The sequence below is a fragment of the Ictidomys tridecemlineatus genome, unplaced genomic scaffold, assembly GCF_052094955.1.
Source record: "Ictidomys tridecemlineatus isolate mIctTri1 unplaced genomic scaffold, mIctTri1.hap1 Scaffold_36, whole genome shotgun sequence".
NCBI classification, from domain to species: Eukaryota; Metazoa; Chordata; class Mammalia; order Rodentia; family Sciuridae; genus Ictidomys; species Ictidomys tridecemlineatus.
Genome location: NW_027522439.1, coordinates 402,233 through 418,757, shown reverse-complemented (window position 1 = coordinate 418,757; position 16,525 = coordinate 402,233). Strand labels below are relative to the sequence as shown.

General features: G+C 47.7%; 1 long non-coding RNA gene across 4 annotated transcripts in view; it reads left to right on the top strand.

Annotated features, from left to right (window-relative positions):
* Positions 1–16,525, top strand: part of LOC144373340 (uncharacterized) — a 128,857-nt gene that overhangs the window by 110,440 nt on the left and 1,892 nt on the right. The window contains exons 3-9 of one of the 4 annotated variants that reach the window (XR_013433057.1): positions 4,026–4,167; positions 6,115–6,279; positions 6,488–6,795; positions 7,315–7,402; positions 12,295–12,372; positions 12,989–13,202; positions 14,048–15,197. This is a non-coding gene — a long non-coding RNA (uncharacterized LOC144373340). Of the gene's footprint in view, positions 1–4,025; positions 4,168–6,114; positions 6,280–6,487; positions 6,796–7,314; positions 7,403–12,294; positions 12,373–12,988; positions 13,203–14,047; positions 16,462–16,525 lie in introns of those variants that run through there. The other 3 variants (XR_013433058.1, XR_013433059.1, XR_013433056.1) reach the window with 3 other exon arrangements.

Here is a 16,525-nt window from a genome sequence, read left to right as displayed (position 1 = left end):
TCAGCTCTACTCAACCCTTCCACGTCTCGTGGGGGGGGATTAATAGTTTTCTGACTTTTGACTTATGTCCCTTTCTCCCCCAACCCCCCTGGTTTTTTTCTGTGCTCCAGTGTTCTGAAAGAAAGCCATTCTGGCCTTGTAAAAAAAAGAAAACCATGAATTTCTATTTTTTATGGAGACCTGTTATTATAAAGAGCTGAGCCAAGTATAAGTGCAGGCACTTTTTTTTTCTCTTTTTCACATATTGGAAGTTAAGGACTTTTAGAGGGAAGCTTTCTGTTTTTCTGGTTTTTTTTCTTTACTTTTTTCTTTCTTTGGTGGTTATCAGACCCAGGGCCTCCTGAAGGCTGAACATTTGCTCTGCTACTGAGCTGTATCCCCAGGGGGAATTTAAAAGAAAAATAAATTATTATTATATTTTTGGTATTGGGGATTGAATCCAGGGATGTTTAACTGAGCCACATCATCCCCAGCCATTTTTAATATTTTATTTAGAGACAGGGTCTCCATGAGTTTCTTAGGGCCTCGCTAAGTTGCTGAGGCTGGCTTTGAACTTGGGATCCTCCTGGTGGAGCACACTTGGCCCCAGGGTGGGAATTTAAGAAGACCTTTAAAATACTTTATATTGGGCTGGGGACGTAGCTCAGTGGTAGAGCTATTGCCTGCCATATAGGTGGGTTCCCTGTGTTCCCTCCCCACTACCAAGAACTTGTGTACGTTGTGCTCTTAACCGTGGGGATGACATTGGTGATGGTGGCACTGTGTTAATTCCATACATTCTATCCTCTCATTTGAACACAGCCCCATAATCCCGTGATGTTAGGTACCTCACCTTCATTTTACAGATGAGAAAAGTGAGGCCCAGAGGTGGGGAGACCGGTCCCAGGTCATGCAGCTGTTTAGTGGTAGTTGTACCTACATAGGCCAAGGCCACCTGGTGACTCTGAGACACTAGTGTTCAATCTGTGGCCTTTTAAAATGGGAGGGAGAAAGACCCTCATAGTTATCCAATGACCTGCTAATGTTGTGGACAGTAGAGGAACCGCAGCTAGCTCGACTGTTTAGCAGATGTGAAATGCTGTGATTTTCTTGTGTTGTCATTGATGTACTTGTTCAAATTCCTGTTGAGAATGCACATTTGTTTTGAAATCAAACCTGTCTTTCTGGCCTACATTTCAGTCATAACTAAGACATGGTCCGTTTTACTATATGAAGCAGCCACTCACCACAGACCCTGTTGATGTTATACCGCAGAATGGACGGATTGATTTCTACTGCTGGGTTTGTCACTGGGAAGGCCAAGTCCTTTGCTGTGAGCTCTGTCCCTGGGTTTATCACGCTAAGTGTCTGAGACTGACATCAGAACCAGAGGGGGACTGGTTTTGTTCTGAATGTGAGGTTAGTTTCCAACGAATGAATACATTACCTGCTTTGTTGCCTCTCTCTTCTCTTCCTTTGACTTACAAAATTTATAATAATTTATAATAGATAAGGGGAAAAATATATTTCTTGCCTCCCACCCGTTCTGTCCTAGCCACCCCCCTTTTGGTCCAGCATCTGCCCCTGGCTGTGGTCCTGCAGCTCTTGGAGAAATGATCACATGGAATATTGTCTGGGTTCTTCTTGAGTCTTTGAATCACTTTGACGTCTGCTACTACCTTTCTTCTTCTGGAATGCACGTTTTACACGATAACTTTTGAACCGTTAACAGTTCACATGGTCTGCAACACTCTTGCACAGCTTCTCTTGGGTGTGCCCTGCTGCGTCATGAGGTCAGCAACCGCCGCCAACCTGGGATGCCCAGTTTGGGCCCTGTGTTCTGGGTGGTGGCTGTGCCATCTGAGTCTTTCTTTCATACAACAAATATTTCTAACAGAGATGGGATAGTGCTCAGAAAAGTAGGCACAGATCACTTTCCTTTTAACAGAAAAGGACAGAAGTGAAAATGAAGTTAGAAATAATGAGTTTGAAGAAGGGTGCAAATTGAAGACGGGGGGGGGGGGGGGGGAGGGAGTTCAGGAGCCGCAGGGCATTCCATTTTAAATGTCCAGGCCTGGAAGGCCCCCCTGAGATTTGAGAAGTACCTGATGGAGGTGGGCCCTGCTGCCCTCTTGGGGAACCTTCTGGGCAAAGTGTGGCCTGGGCAGAGCAGGGGGACAGTGAAGGCAGTGTAGACTTCATGGGTAGCCAAGAGCTGCTTGAAGCTAACCAGTCCCTGGACTTGCAGGGTTCTGAGGCAGCATCTGTTATTGGCAACTCTGGACTAGGAGGCTCTTTCGAATGCTAAAAAAAAAAAAGAGAATCATCTGAAAGTAATTTGATGTAGAATGTCTCTTGGATCCCAAGGCAAATGGCCACATATTGCACATGAAGATGCATCTGGGGAGCCCTGGAGGGGCTGCCCGGATGTTTTCTGTGGAAAAAAAAATAAGTCACAGATACTGTGCAGGGAAAGGAGGAAAATAGAAAATAGGTGAAAAGCAATCAGGCATTGAGTTGGTCTGGTGAAGACCCTGGGATGGCACTCTGCCTCCCAAATGGCTGGAATGTGGCTGCTGGTTCCCTTGGTCACTCTTCCACGGAGACAGAGATGGGCTGGGTGTCGCCCACCCATACCCGCCTGTGTTTGGAGCCAGATCTTGTTCTGCTACACCTAGAGTGAGACCTGGACCCTCCACCAGTGTTCTTTGGTCCTAAGTGACTGTTCTCATTTGTTTCATCCCATTGCAGAACAGGTAGTGGTCCTCTAAGAGGAAGACACTTCTGGCATCTCTTTGTCTAGCAAAAGGATTTTATCCTCATTCTCCAACTGATTTACCCTGGCCTCAGGGTGAGCTTCCGTTCCTAAGTTCCTATGCAACAAAGGCTTCCTAAGGGCTTTGTGTAGCACTTCCAGGTGGTGCCAGCCAGGAGGTAGGAGCAGGGGGTGAGGGAGTGAGGGACAGTTGGGCATGTAACCCGAGAGTTCTCCTTGGGTGGAGCCCACCAACAAAGTGCAGTTCAAACAATCAGGACTTCTGCGTGCACGATCCACAGCCTGATTTTCTTCCAGGGTTGCCTGGTAAGGTAGGCTGCTGGCAAGACTAGCTCTTCAGGCTCTGGTAGCCCAGGGATGAGATGCATGCATCACAAAGCCTCTCTAACTTCCTAGTGACTCTTGGATGGTCCTTCTCCTCAACAAACAACCAGACTCATCTGAGAGTTCCCAGAGAAGTGAAGACTGGAAACAGCCCAATTTACCCAAGAAAACTTATCCACGCTCCTTTCACAGAGGCTGAGAAACATTGCATGACTTAGGAGCAGGTGCTATTTTTGTTGTTGCTGGGACATGGGCCTTCTTAATCCCCAAGATATGATATCACAATCCCATTGCAGAATCCACTTTCCATCATTTCTCTCTCTCTCATCTTTGATGGGACTTTCCCATGTGAAATGACATCTCTTGCCTTTGTAGACACACAGGTAGATTCTGCCCTTTGGAAATGTGCCCATGAATCCCAAGTGAGTTCACATCAATACTGATGAACAATGGAGTCCTATTAATTTTTAGTCCACTCCCACCCCCATGTTCTTTGTGCAGGGAGCCCTGTCTCTTGCCATCAGACAGTGCTGGGCCACATTCCTGCACAATAGCTCTGAGTCTCAAGAGGCTCGAGATAAGCAGCTGATGAAAGTTCATCCCTCCCCGGAATGCATCGCTGACCTTCCCATTCACATCTCCTTCTTGAGAACCAAGGTTGGGATAAGGATGCTTTTCCAGATTCCCATCTCCTCCAACCTCCCCCAGATCCTGTCATCTGTCTGAGCTGGAGACACTTGCTTGTAAGGTAGTCAGTGGGCTGGTTGCTTTCTAATGTCTACCCACAGAATCAGTATATTTTGGTCTGGTAGATTGGAGTCCTTGCCAAGGGAAACAGCTATTCACATTTAGATGGGAATCTCTTTTTATGTGTATGTTAAAAAAAAGAAAAGAAAAAGTAGAAGGAGAATAAACCCATGGCTCTGTGATTTTTTTTTCTAACCAGATGTGTGTGTATGATTTTTGACTCGTAGAAGATTACAGTAGCAGAGTGCATTGAGACCCAGAGCAAAGCCATGACAATGCTCACCATTGAACAGCTCTCCTACCTGCTCAAGTTTGCCATTCAGAAAATGAAACAGCCAGGGGTAAGAAGATTGGTCCGCCGGTGTAAGCATAAATGAAGATAAGACTCCGTTTAGTTCTGTTAGCAGCTTTCCGCGTTGCTCGTTGTCTTTGCTTTTCAGATCCCTCTCCAGACTCTTTGGACTTGTCTTGTGTGTCCCCATTTTAAATCTGTCAAGTAAACATCAGGTATGGTGCCGTTCAGTGAGTTCTCTGTAGTGAGCTCTCCGTGTCCCCAAGGAGATTAGTCAGGAAATAACACGAGGTCCAATAGTCAGTGGGGCCTTAAAGTCCTGATAAGTTGAGAAGTAGAACTCCAAAGCCCCTTGGCCCTGAGGGCTATGTGCTCCTTCCCTCAGCATGGATGGAATTCCACTTCAGGGAGAGGAGGACATCCCTGTTTATTTATAACTGAGGTCTGGTGTAGAACCAGGAAGATTTCCCTAATGGGTGAGAATCTGGTTAGTTCCGTCAATTGTGAAATGAGTCCTGCTGAACAGCCTTTGCTACTTTTGGAAACTGTATGACAGCAAGGCTGCCAGGCTTGGCTGTGCCCTCACATGGCACCCTGCTGGGAGTGCCTGCCATACCCTAGGTGTGTCTGTTATTATTATGATAGTTTTCAGGAAAATTGCAGAGGAATGTCTTCTGTCAAAAATAATATGATGATACAATGGACATATTATGACTCTGTCTCCCTCCAGATGAATCTAAAGAAGCTGAAGGATGGGTCCCTCCTTTATGATTTGCTTTCTAAGTCAAGTGCATATGCAGTAGCCGAGTATCTCACTGCTTTTAGTGACCACTGTGGTTTTGTTTCTTTAAACAAATAAAAGTTTTGCTTTGAGATATTCTGAAATTTGTTATGATGAAAAATTTAAGATGTGCCAACTAGATATTGAATTAGTTACCTATTTATCTCTTGAATTAAATCTCAATTGATGGAAGCAAAACTGTGTTAGTAGCTTTAGTTTAGTTAAAAAAACAAAAATCTTGGGCCAGGGAAGGAGCTTGCCTAGTATGTGTGAGGCCCTGGGTTCAATCCCTGGAACCATAAGAAAAGAAAAAATCTTTTAATTTTTTTTTTCCTGTGGAGTGATTGAACGTGATGACTATTTACAAAAAGATGGAGTATTTAGATTTGTCAACTCTGTCAAGTTTTAAACCAAAGGACACATAGAAGAAAGCTTTTACTTTCTCACTCTGTTTGGTATAAAGTTACCAATTTTGTTGAAATCTCCATTCTGGAACTCCGGGCCTGGCACACGCTAGGCAAGTGCCTTTCCCATGAGCCATACCCCTGATCTGGAGCATTTTTTAAATTTACAGTGGTCAAACTTTCATTCTGGATTGAAGTGAACACAGGTGATTGCAAAAGGAAATCTGTCCCGATTCTTTGCTTGAGTATAATTTGGTATTTAATTAAATATTTGGATTGAAAAAGAAAAAAATTGCAAAGTAAATACCATCCAGCTATCTTGAGCTGAGTCAAGTTAGAGCTTAAGCAAATGGGTGAAGGTAAAGACTTTTTGCACACTTGTTGTACTGAATGCATTTTGACCTCTGAAAACAAGAACGAAATCTCACTGTCTAGATTTCCCATCGTATGAGAAACATCTGTTGGCACCCAAAAGACTTTGTCTGATGTGTCATCTTTAGGTGGTGATGAGTCCCTCTAGATGTGGCCTAGCTCTAAAGTGACCCCTGGTGTGTTGGGACTCTCAGCCTCACTGGAAGGGGACAGAACCTGCTACTTGGATGTATGTTGATAGTAAAGCAAATAACAAAACCCCAACTAGTTCATCGGGGCCCAGGATTATCAACATCCAGGCAGCCTGGGATGGTGGCCAGTGGAGCTGCCTATGGCCTCCTTCCTGGCAGTTTCAGAGAGGTTCTCTTCAGCTTCTCGATCCCATGTTGGTTGGAGCATGGTCTTCCTGGCCTGCGCATGTGTACCTTTTCTCTTACAGACAGATGCATTCCAGAAGCCCGTTCCCTTGGAATAGTATCCCGACTACACAGAATATATTATCCACCCCATGGACCTTTGTACACTGGAAAATGCTGGCCTCTGTCTCAGAGCCTCCTGTGTTGGCCCCAGGTGTGGAGATGCCAAGGAAGCTCCTCACTTCCGAGTAAGATCAGTTTTATTTGGAGAGAAGAACTCTTGGTCCTCTCACTTTGTTTCCTCTGTGACGTCCTTCCAGAGGATGAGGGTGTCCTGGGAGATGTGCTCCCTGCTCTTCTGGGAGTGATTCCAGCTTCTACTTGAAAGAGCCATACTTCTAGGAATTAGTGATTTGATCAATTTGTGCCTTATGTCCTCTTCTCTTTCTTTTGGAGGTGCTAATGAGAGCAGCAGGAAGGAAGAAGAGAACATTTAAGTCTCTAGGAAACCTCCAGATTGGCAATAAGGACGTGGCTTCTTAGAATCGGCTTCTCAGACGATAAGGCTATTTTGTTAATGCCTGAAGGTGTTTTTCCAAGTTCATGCTAAAATTCCATGGTGAAAATTATATTTGTAACATTTTAGATCATGCACACCACCATGGTGCTGATCTCAATATGGGTAATGAAAAGTATCTATGAAGAGGACACATTGCTGGGTGTGTTGGTGCACACCTGACATCCCAGTGACTCAGGAGGCTGAGGTAGGAGGATCACAAATTCAAGGCCAACCTCAGCAGCTTAGTGAGAACCAGACTCAAAATTATATAAAAAATGCAAAAAAGGACTGGGGATGTGGCTGAGTGGTAGAGTGCCCCTGGGTTCTTCCCTAGTAGTCCCACCAAAGAAGAAGAGGATACATTTTTCATACTGTGGGCATAGTGTTGTGTGAAGTGGGGATGGTGATGTGTGCTTCCTTGAGTTTCAGGAGGCTCATGTGAGACCTGTCTTTATAATAAATACAAATATAGAAATCAACCTCTTCTAGGATGTAACCTCTCAACAAATGACAGCTGCATTAAGGTGACAAAATTCAAGTTCCTGTGATGAATTCAGTGGTGAATTTTTTTTAAATTGGGTCATAGATCTCTCAGGATCATGGGAAATGAGTCAACGAGCCTTAATCAATTTGCTGAGTGGTGGTGAGAGGATGGGGTGAGGAGCAGGTGGTTCTGCTGGGTGTGGAGCCACTGCTTACTGTGCCCCGTGGCTTCTCTTCCCAGAACACTAAAAAGAAAATATACGGCTGCACAGAGGCCTTCCTAGCTGACGCCAAGTGGATCTTGCACAACTGCATCATTTATAACGTGGGTAAGTGGCCGTGTGGCGCCTGGAGAGGGTACCCCACGCCTGGTGCGCTGCTCTGCTGCCCCTCGCAAAGAACCGGGCTGCAGAGTTGAGCATCAGGCTTCAGTTGACCAAGGACACTGTGTGCGCATGGCCGTGGCATGTGAACGGGGCCAGTGCGACCTGCATGGTAAGTCATGAGCTGACGTCCACTGCTCCATGATGCGTGGTTTGCGCTCTGACGGTCATCTCCAAACTCCGTAATTGAACGGAGGTAGAAATGTCAGGGAAATGCACAGGATCATGAGCATGTTCAGTGACTTGGACGGGCGCAGGGCCACACTTCGAGTCAGGTGGAGGCTTTGCAGTCCACTTCCTGTTTATGCTGGAGCTCCGCTCTCCCTCTGTGGCCTAGAGTTCCAGATGGACGGGTTGGGGGTGCACACCCTGTGTTGGGATTTGGCGTGACCGAGGATCATGCTTTTGTTGTTGCCAGGTGATCTTTGACCTGGTCAGAATGCCGAGGTCGGTCCTTTCCCCTGGTTAATGATGGACGATCCTATGGTCTCTGTCTTTGGGTTCCCTCTTTGGGTTGTTGTGGAGGAAGCTGCCGGGGACTCCTGTGTTGCCCGTGGTCTGGGCAGGTGTGCCGGTGGCTCTTGGCTGTCTGGTGCTGGACCATCGAGTGGGTCATCTTAGCTTCAGGAGCACTCTTGTCCCAGTGTGTATGCACAGGGCCAATGTCAGTGTGCTCCACGGGAGGGCATGTTCTGTCCAGCAGCCCCACATCCTGACCCTGCCTAGCTTTTTGACATGGCCGTTCTTGGGTGACGTGAAATGTCTCCTATGTCACCAGGGGTTTTGATTTGCCTTTTCCTCAGGGCCAGGAACTGAGTCATCATTTCATGAACTTCACAGTGATTTGTGTGTTAGGGTGAACCCCCCCGACTGTTCAGTCAGAAGCTGGGCTGTTGCGCTCTGTGGCTCACTGCCAGCATCTTTGATGTGCTGGATCTAGTGCTGACGGTTGTGTTTGTGGATTTGGAGGATGGAGCTTTCTGGCCAGAACTGAGGAGAATTTCCACTGATTTTTCCTCTGGCACCTCCCTTAAGGTTCTTTTCTGTCTGCCTCTGGCTGGGCAGGTCTCCCTGTCATGCCCACCTGGTGCCCTGGTCTGCAGGTCAGCTTGTGCTTGTGCTGGGTGGTGCCTGCTACTGACCCTCCACCTGCCTCTGCCTCCCTGGCCTTCCCTGTGACTCAGCCTCTTGGCCTCTAAGACTCCTTTCCTGAGGCCCCAGGCCATTGGAGGTCTCTGTCCTGGGCTCTCTACTGGCCTGGCTGCATCACCAGGATTCCCGAGTGGTGCTGTTTGTATATGCTTGATCTCTGCATCTGGAGGTGACTCTTCCAAGAGTGCATCTGACTTTTGTACCCTGTGAATGAGTGCACAACTGCAGACCCTCAGCCAGCATTCCAGGGGAGCTCCCTGAGCAGGAGCCCGCACACTGCATTGTCAACTCCTCAGCCGCAGGGCCTGGAGAAAGGGGAGGCACTGGGCGGTGAGCACAGAGAGGCCCATCGAGCATGTGAGAGAGTGAGTGGGGTCAGGGTGAAGGAGAAGACCAGCAGCCACAGGAATGGCCAGTGGGGCAAGGGGAGCAGGGACTCCTGGTTGTTTGTAGGGGCTGCTGTTGGTAGCTCCCGGGGCTTGTTGGTTACACGGTCATCAGACCTAAGGAGTTGGATATCTAGGTCGCACGTGTGTGTGTGTGTGTGTGAGAGAGAGAGAGAGAGAAATCTCTTTGTCAACAAATGTAAAACTTCTGAAAATATTCTAAGGGTCAAAGAAAACATGATTTTTTAACTACCTCATCCCCTGCTTTAGAGCAAAGTTGAGGATTTGGGTTAGACCTGTCCAGGTTTCCGGTTTGTTATGAGTGTCCTGGTAGAAGAACCTGAACTTTGCTTAGTTGATAATTGAGCTTGAATGTTCTTCCCTGCTTGCTGCTGTGGCTCCTGGAGGACTCTTTGGAAGCCCCTGGCCCAGCCACGTGGTGACATCCCCACCACCTTCTTGGGTTGCTGCAGTCTGGGGTGACAGGTACAGTAAGGCTCCTCTCCGGGACTTTTGAGCCTGTAGAAGATCAAAACCTTTTTCAGATATTAATTCATGATATGGGGAAAGCCATACCAGTCGCTCGGTTTTGGAGATGACCTTGAGGCATCAAAGACTGGTTGGTCTTGAAGGGCGGATAATTGGAACTGACATTAGAAAGCAGAAACTTTGGTCAGCTGCTGGAGTAAAGCGAGCTAAATGTTGTCAGGGGACATCTAATTGCAAGGTGGGGTGTTACAGTGTTTCCAGTAGAATCAATCCTATTTTTTTATTCCCCTAGGAAATCACAAATTGACGCAAATAGCAAAAGTAGTCACCAAAATCTGTGAACACAAGGCATGTGTTTCCCGCTGACTTGTAGATGTATCCAGAGCAGGGCTGCTGGAATCTGAAGGCAAGGTGGGGGGCCATGGCCACAGTGGGCTTGGTTGAGGGGCCAACTGCGTCCCTGTCTCTTGAAGAAAGTGAAGGCGACAAGAGAGGGGCTGCAGTGTGATGAGCACCTTTGCCTCCCGGTGGCCTCAGGGAGAAGATGCTCTGCTTTGGTTTTCTCCCTGAGGTCCTGGCCACCGCCAGGGACCTGAGCTCTTTTCCTGGTTGTCACTAGAGCTTGCTGTGTCTGGCCCTGGCTGCACAGCCTGTGGCTTGGAGTTGGTGTCCTTTCTGTCCTCCTGAAGATGAGGTTTGTGTGAAAGGTTCCGTAGGGTGGCCGGGGTGTCCTGGAGACACCTGCAGGCTGTGCTGAACCTGTTGGGTCTCTGAGATGTGAGACTCGATGTGGTGGGACAAGATGACAACCAGAGTGACAGGGAGCGGCATTCTTTACCAGATCCCTTTGTAAGAATAGAAACCAAGACCCGTCTTTGTGCATCTGTCCCTTCCTTCCTAAGAGGACCTGCCTGGGATGGCTGGGGAGCATCCATGAGGCACATGCTTCTGTGCATGTCCACAAAGAAAGAAAATAAGATTTTCTAAACTGCCTATTCACTTGAAATTCGAGTACTTTCTATTTTCTGGGTAATTGAACACATGGGAAGAACTGAATTTTTCATGGCTGCGTAGTATCCATGGACATTTTTTGTCATTTAAGTGGAACCTACTTGTGACAGCACTTTACCTAAGGTGACAATGCATGTCGTTGCCCCTCCATCTTGGGGTGTCCCATCTGCTTCTGATGGTCACTTTGCACAATGTTTAGATACACAGTGACCAGGTCGGAGGATGTGAACAGGGCAGAGGACTAGGTAGATGCTTCCTGGTTGTCTTCCAGAAGAGCTGTTACACCTCACACAGCAGCTCAGTGGTGGTCTTCCCTCACTGTGGTCACCAGTTTGCCTTTGTTGGATGACAGGTGGCTGTATGCCTTGTGCCTTTGGAAGAGCCCAGCAGCTGAGTGGAGTGGGAGGAGATGCCACCTCCCTTCATTCACTCATGTCTTTGGTCACCTGTTAAGTCAATAGGTTTTTCAGTAAGTGGCCCCTGGCATGGTGATAGGTGATAAAGAGAAAATCAGGGCTGCTGACATGGGAGACAGTAGCAGCAGCTCACCATGCAGTGGGGGAACTTCAGGGCTTTGGAGCCTGGTTGCCTGGGTTTACTTTCTGACCCAGCCACCTTGGTCCTGGTACCCTTGGACAGGTTCCTCAACTTCTCTGGGCCTCATTTTCTCCTCCTGAAAAAATGGTGATAAGAAAAATCTCCCCTCGTTGGGCATTGTTGAGTTGATCCTCAGCGAGCACTCAGAAGGCCACCAGTCTCCAAGTCTTTGTCAGCTGTTCACTTGTGTGGATACTGTGTCATCTGGCTCATTCAGTGTATTTTATTAACCCTGGGGTTGGGAACCGATGGCACCCTTTTCCTTCCGAAGAAGAGGGGAGGATCAGGAAATATGGAGCTAGGAAATGGTGGCTGTGAAGTTGGATCAAGGAGCTTCCTGGCTGTATATTCTGAGTCCAGAAGTTACTTGAGAAGTGTGCTGTCTTCTGCAGGAAAGGGAAAGGAAAGGAGTTGGATTTTTGGTTTGTTGTCACTGGAAATAAAGTAGGGATGGTGTGATTAGAAATGGAAGTGGAGCATGGTGTGTTGGGGGACAGAGCAGCAAGAAGGGCTTGGAGAGCAGCGCTGGTACCAGGGGAGCTGAATCCAGGGTGCACGTGACCTTGAGGTGCTTCAGGAATTTAGGTTTTATTGTTAGTTTCTCAAATTGACATGACTGGTATTTGGGAACTGTTGGTCGAGGGAGCAGCACCCCCCCAGGTGTGACAATCCAAAATGCCTCAGACCTTGCCAAGTTCCTGGGGCAGGGGAGGGGTGAGGAACCTGCCTGCAGACCCAGTGCAGGGAAGTCTCTGGAAGCTTTGAAGAAAGTTCAGATTTCTGTGGCTCTGGATCCCGCATGTGGAATGCGCTGTTGTGGGGCGAGAGTCCAGGCTGGATACCTGGGGTGTCCTTGGTCCAGAATGTGATGGTGGTGCCAAGGTTGGATCTATTTCCAAGGTGTTCCTACTGTGGCCCAAATCATTAAAATCATTAAGCAAACTATGTGTGTGAGCCTACAGTCCCAGCTCCTCAGGGGTAGGAGGATCCCTTGAGCCCAGGGTTCAGGGACAGCCTGGGCAACACAGCAAGAACCTTGTCTTAAAAACCAAATCCAGCAAACAGCCAAATCACCAAAAAAAAAAATCCCCTGGACATTCAAATAAAAGCATAAACACTTTAAAAAAACCATCAAGCATTTATGAAGGCCTCCGAGATGTGAGGCTCCTGGTTGACATATTCTAATGTATTTTTGTTTTACAGATGAATGAAATTGAAGTATGTCCAGAATGTTATCTAGCTGCTTGCCAAAAATGAAATAAGTGGTTTTGCGAGCCTTGTGTAAGTTGGATTTACTTTCTTTATTTCATTTTCTGAACTCTGTCTTTGATGAAAGCCTTCTCCAGGGGGCTTAGGAGACGAATCTTTGGATGAAGTTTTAATACGTGTTTTTACTGATAAAATAACCTAGATAGAATAAGCCTCCTAGGCTGTTCATGTGTGAGAACTAGTTAACCTTGGAAAACTGCAGAACCCAGAGTTGAAGGGAATTCAGTATGAATGTGGGATGCAGGCAGGAGGATGTGTGGGACGTGGGATGTGGGGGGACAAGACATGCATGATGTGGGTCACAGGGTGCATGAATAATGCTGAGAGTTTTGTAAGTACTGATGAGTGTGTCATCCACAAATCTTCTTGGGCCTGTTTTAAGAAGGTTAGAAATCTTTCATGGATTAATGTTATAGACTCTCCAGTCCATGGTGGTATTTTTTTTCTTTCTTTCCTTTTTTTAAAAATTCGCAAACAGCAAAGTTCAGCTTTTTATTCAAAATGTTAAGAACTGTCAAAAAGACCAAAGCTTATGATTGAAGCCTGGATGATTGGTTTCCATTTTCTTCTCTGGGGCAGAGGGATGGAGGGGAGGGACATCTTGCTGACACAGCACCTGCTTCTGCAGCGCCCCCACCAGCCCTGCGATGCAAATGCAGCTCTCCAGTGTGGACATTGGCCAGGGACTTTGCAGACAAACCAGGCCAAAAAGATTCAACATTTACACCACCTTCCTCAACAAGGGTATTGACCTTATCCTCTGTGACAGTCACCTTGTACTCGTGAAGGATGAGAGCAGAGTAGATGCCAGCTCGTGGACAGAGGCCATGGCACGCTGCAAGGTGAAGTGAGATCTTCACCCCAAGTGGCCTTAATTTCCTTGGAAGGACCAAGTACCTTGGTGGCATCTGGAAAAAAAAACTAAAGAGAGAACAAATCATGGTTTTTGCAGGATCTAAAGACACCTTGATTTCTCACTGTGGATCTGAATTTCCAAAGTGGTGTTTATTTTTTCCCTCTGAGACGCAGGAGGTCAAAGCCAGGGCCTTGTGCATGTCAGCTGGTATTTTGCAGAGAGCAGTGGTGTGGGGTGGGTAGAGGGGGTGGGGATGGAGGGCTGGAGGGGCATGACCGTGCAAGTGAAGGGAGAATCAAAATGTGCCTATGTCCCTTAGGGCCTTTGGAGATAAACACCTGAATAGCTGGGGCTCAGTGGTGGAGCACTTGCCTAACATGTGTGAGGCCCTGGGTTCTATTTCCAGCACCACATAAAAAAACTAAATAAACAAAATAAACGTATTATGTCCATTTACAACTAAAAATATTTTAAAAATAAAAAGAATAAACACAGCCTCTGCTGCCCTCTGTGCTGGCACAGAGCACATCAGCCCACACTTGGCGGGGGGGGGGGAAGGGGGGGAATGGGCGTCAGGGCTCTGTGTGGTGCAGGAAGGCGAGTGCCTTGCTCACAGCCATCCAGGTGGCAGCGGAGCCAGGACTCCAGCCTGGTTTTGTTGTCCTGGGATTCTGTCTCCTCCCCATTGGAGCCCTCCCTAGTTCTGTGCAGGCACCCATAGCCCCCCTTTCTAGGGAACCCCACCAGGGCCTCTGTGGCCACCTTCTTCCCTCCATCTCATTGTGTCTCATTGTCAAATGTGTGCCAACTCTGGGTTCTGTTTTCTTCTAGAGCAATCCACATCCATTGTTCTGGGCAAAACTGAAGGGGTTTCCATTTTGGCCTGCAAAAGCCCTGAGGGATAAGGACAGGCAGGTCGATGCCCATTTCTTTGGACAACACAACAGGTGGGCATTAAACATGTAGCTTCACCCGAACCTTTGACACTTTCATTGGATAAGAAGAGAGGTGAAGGGTATGGCTATTATTTTTATTATTATTACCATTTTATAAAAGCTGATTTTTCCTCTTGTTGTTCGCTGGTATGGCTGTGATTTATTTACTGTCATGATACCAACCCTTTATCTCATAGTAGAAAATCTTTTCCTGTGCTGTGTTAAGCTTGATAGTGTGTGAGCTTCAGTTTTTTTTTTTCCAGGTACGTTAGAAAATAATCTTACTTTAGTGGATTTGTTGATCTAACTGGCATCATAATGGATTCCTGGGCTATTTTAAGTGCTGCGGTCCTTTTTTATTTTCTTATTTTTCCCGTTGTAAATTAAATCTCTGTGCAAATTGCTTTTCAAAATAATGCTTTCAGGGATCAGATGTATTTTCCCAGATTGCCAGTAAATGAATCTCTTATCATCCTGCTGGGTAGTTCCCTTCTGTTCACTTTTCTCTGGAAATTACCAGGGGCTGCTGTTTTGACAGGTGTGAGCCTCCCCTCCCAGCATCTCTGCCCTCCCCATTTCCGCCACACCCTGGGAAGTGCCTTTCAGCTAATAGCAGTTGCCTTCAGGGCAGAGGCCCTGTGCTCAGAACAACTGGTAGACAGGGAGGAGCAGGTTTATATTGAAGTGCTCTCCTGGCAAGTTCTGTTAGGGTTAAATGAGGCACACGCCAGACTGCCCCACCCCTGCAGTTTGGAGAATGCATAGGGGAGTCTGTTTAAATACATGCAGCACAAATTATACCTCACACGGAATACACAGAAAATGCAGTTTTATTTTGAAATTTTGCTTGAGGTCTTGCAGATCAAAGAACAGTGTGGGGCTGGGGATGTGGCTCAAGCAATAGCGTGCTCGCCTGGCATGCGTGCGGCCCAGGTTCGATCCTCAGCACCACATACCAACAAAGATGCTGTGTCCGCCGAGAACTAAAAAATAAATATTAAAAAAAAAGAACAGTGTGAATTCCAAAGTAACTCACTTCCTTATTAGGAATCCCAAAAGTGCGTTGTCAGGAGACCAGATGGAAATTCCTTGATAGGGTACTGGTTTGATAGGAGGTATCATATTTGGATTTTAATGGCTCTTGCTGGAAATCTGCTGGAAATTCTTTTATTAAATTTTCATTCAAAGAAGTACACATTTGGAGCCTGCTCAGCTTAGGTGCTGGGTGCTGGGGATGCTGGAGTGAACAGGCAGGCGGACATCATCGCTGGGAAGATGGGTCACACCCAGGAGTCTGTTGGGCTAGCCATCGCCATCAGGAGGTGGTGGTGGGCCTGGTGCAAAGGTTTTGGCAGAGTGGGCAGCAAGAGCAGAGGCTCAGGCAGGGAAGGGTGGACCTGGTGTGTGATTAGAACAGGGAGCAGGGAGGAGAGGATGGTGGGAGACCAAGTCCCAGGGGTGGGCAGGAGTTGTTGTTCTTATTTGAAGAGCTGGAAGAGTAGGTGGCAGCCTGTTGATCCCATGTCCTGATCAGAGTGTGGGAAAGTGAGAGGTCTTGGTGATTTAGGATTCCTATTCTGTAGGCTGGCACAGCATGGGGATGTGCACTGAGATGTAGGTGACAGGGATAGCAGTGCTTGCCCCACATACCAAGTGCACCAGGAGCTAAGTCGATCATCCAGCTCCCTCTTCTGGGACCATCCTGCAGAGAACTCTTGGTCCTTCCCTTGCCAGCCATCCGCTGAGAGTGGCTTAAGTTGTGAGAAGGAAGAGTATAGGCTTTGCTCCACAGTGGGCAGAGGCTGTCCCCACAGCTTGCAGGTTCAGTGAGGCGGGCTCAGGCAGGGGGTTTGGTAAAGACTGTCCACAGTGCTGCAGTGACAGAAAAACCCTAAAATGTCCAGATGTTCTCCAAGTGTCAGAAATGACCAGCATCCTGTGTCCTGACAGCCACCTTTCTGCTCATGACTGCTGGGGAGGTTCTCCCCAGGGGAGTCCCTCTTTCCAGGAGGGGTTACTGACTCCCCAGAGGCAGGCAGAGAGGGGCAGGCTCACAGACAGCTGCTCTGGTGGGACCAGGCAGCATGAGTCCAGGCTCGTTGGCACAAAGGCCAATGCACTGTCCCCTGCTCTGGGAGTTCAGAGGTGCACCAGAGGCCAATGCTCTGTCCCTTTCTCAGAGAGTTCAGAGGTGCACCAGAGGCCAACCTACTGTCCCTTGCTCGGGGAGCTCACGTCTGGGTGGAGGAGCCAAAACATAAGCCTGAACACAGCGGAGGGAGAATTCAATGTGCGGCTCCTGTCAGCTTAGTAAGTGCTGGCGTGGGCCTGGGGGCCTCCTTCCCAACTCCAGGCATGTTCCTCGAGTCCCATG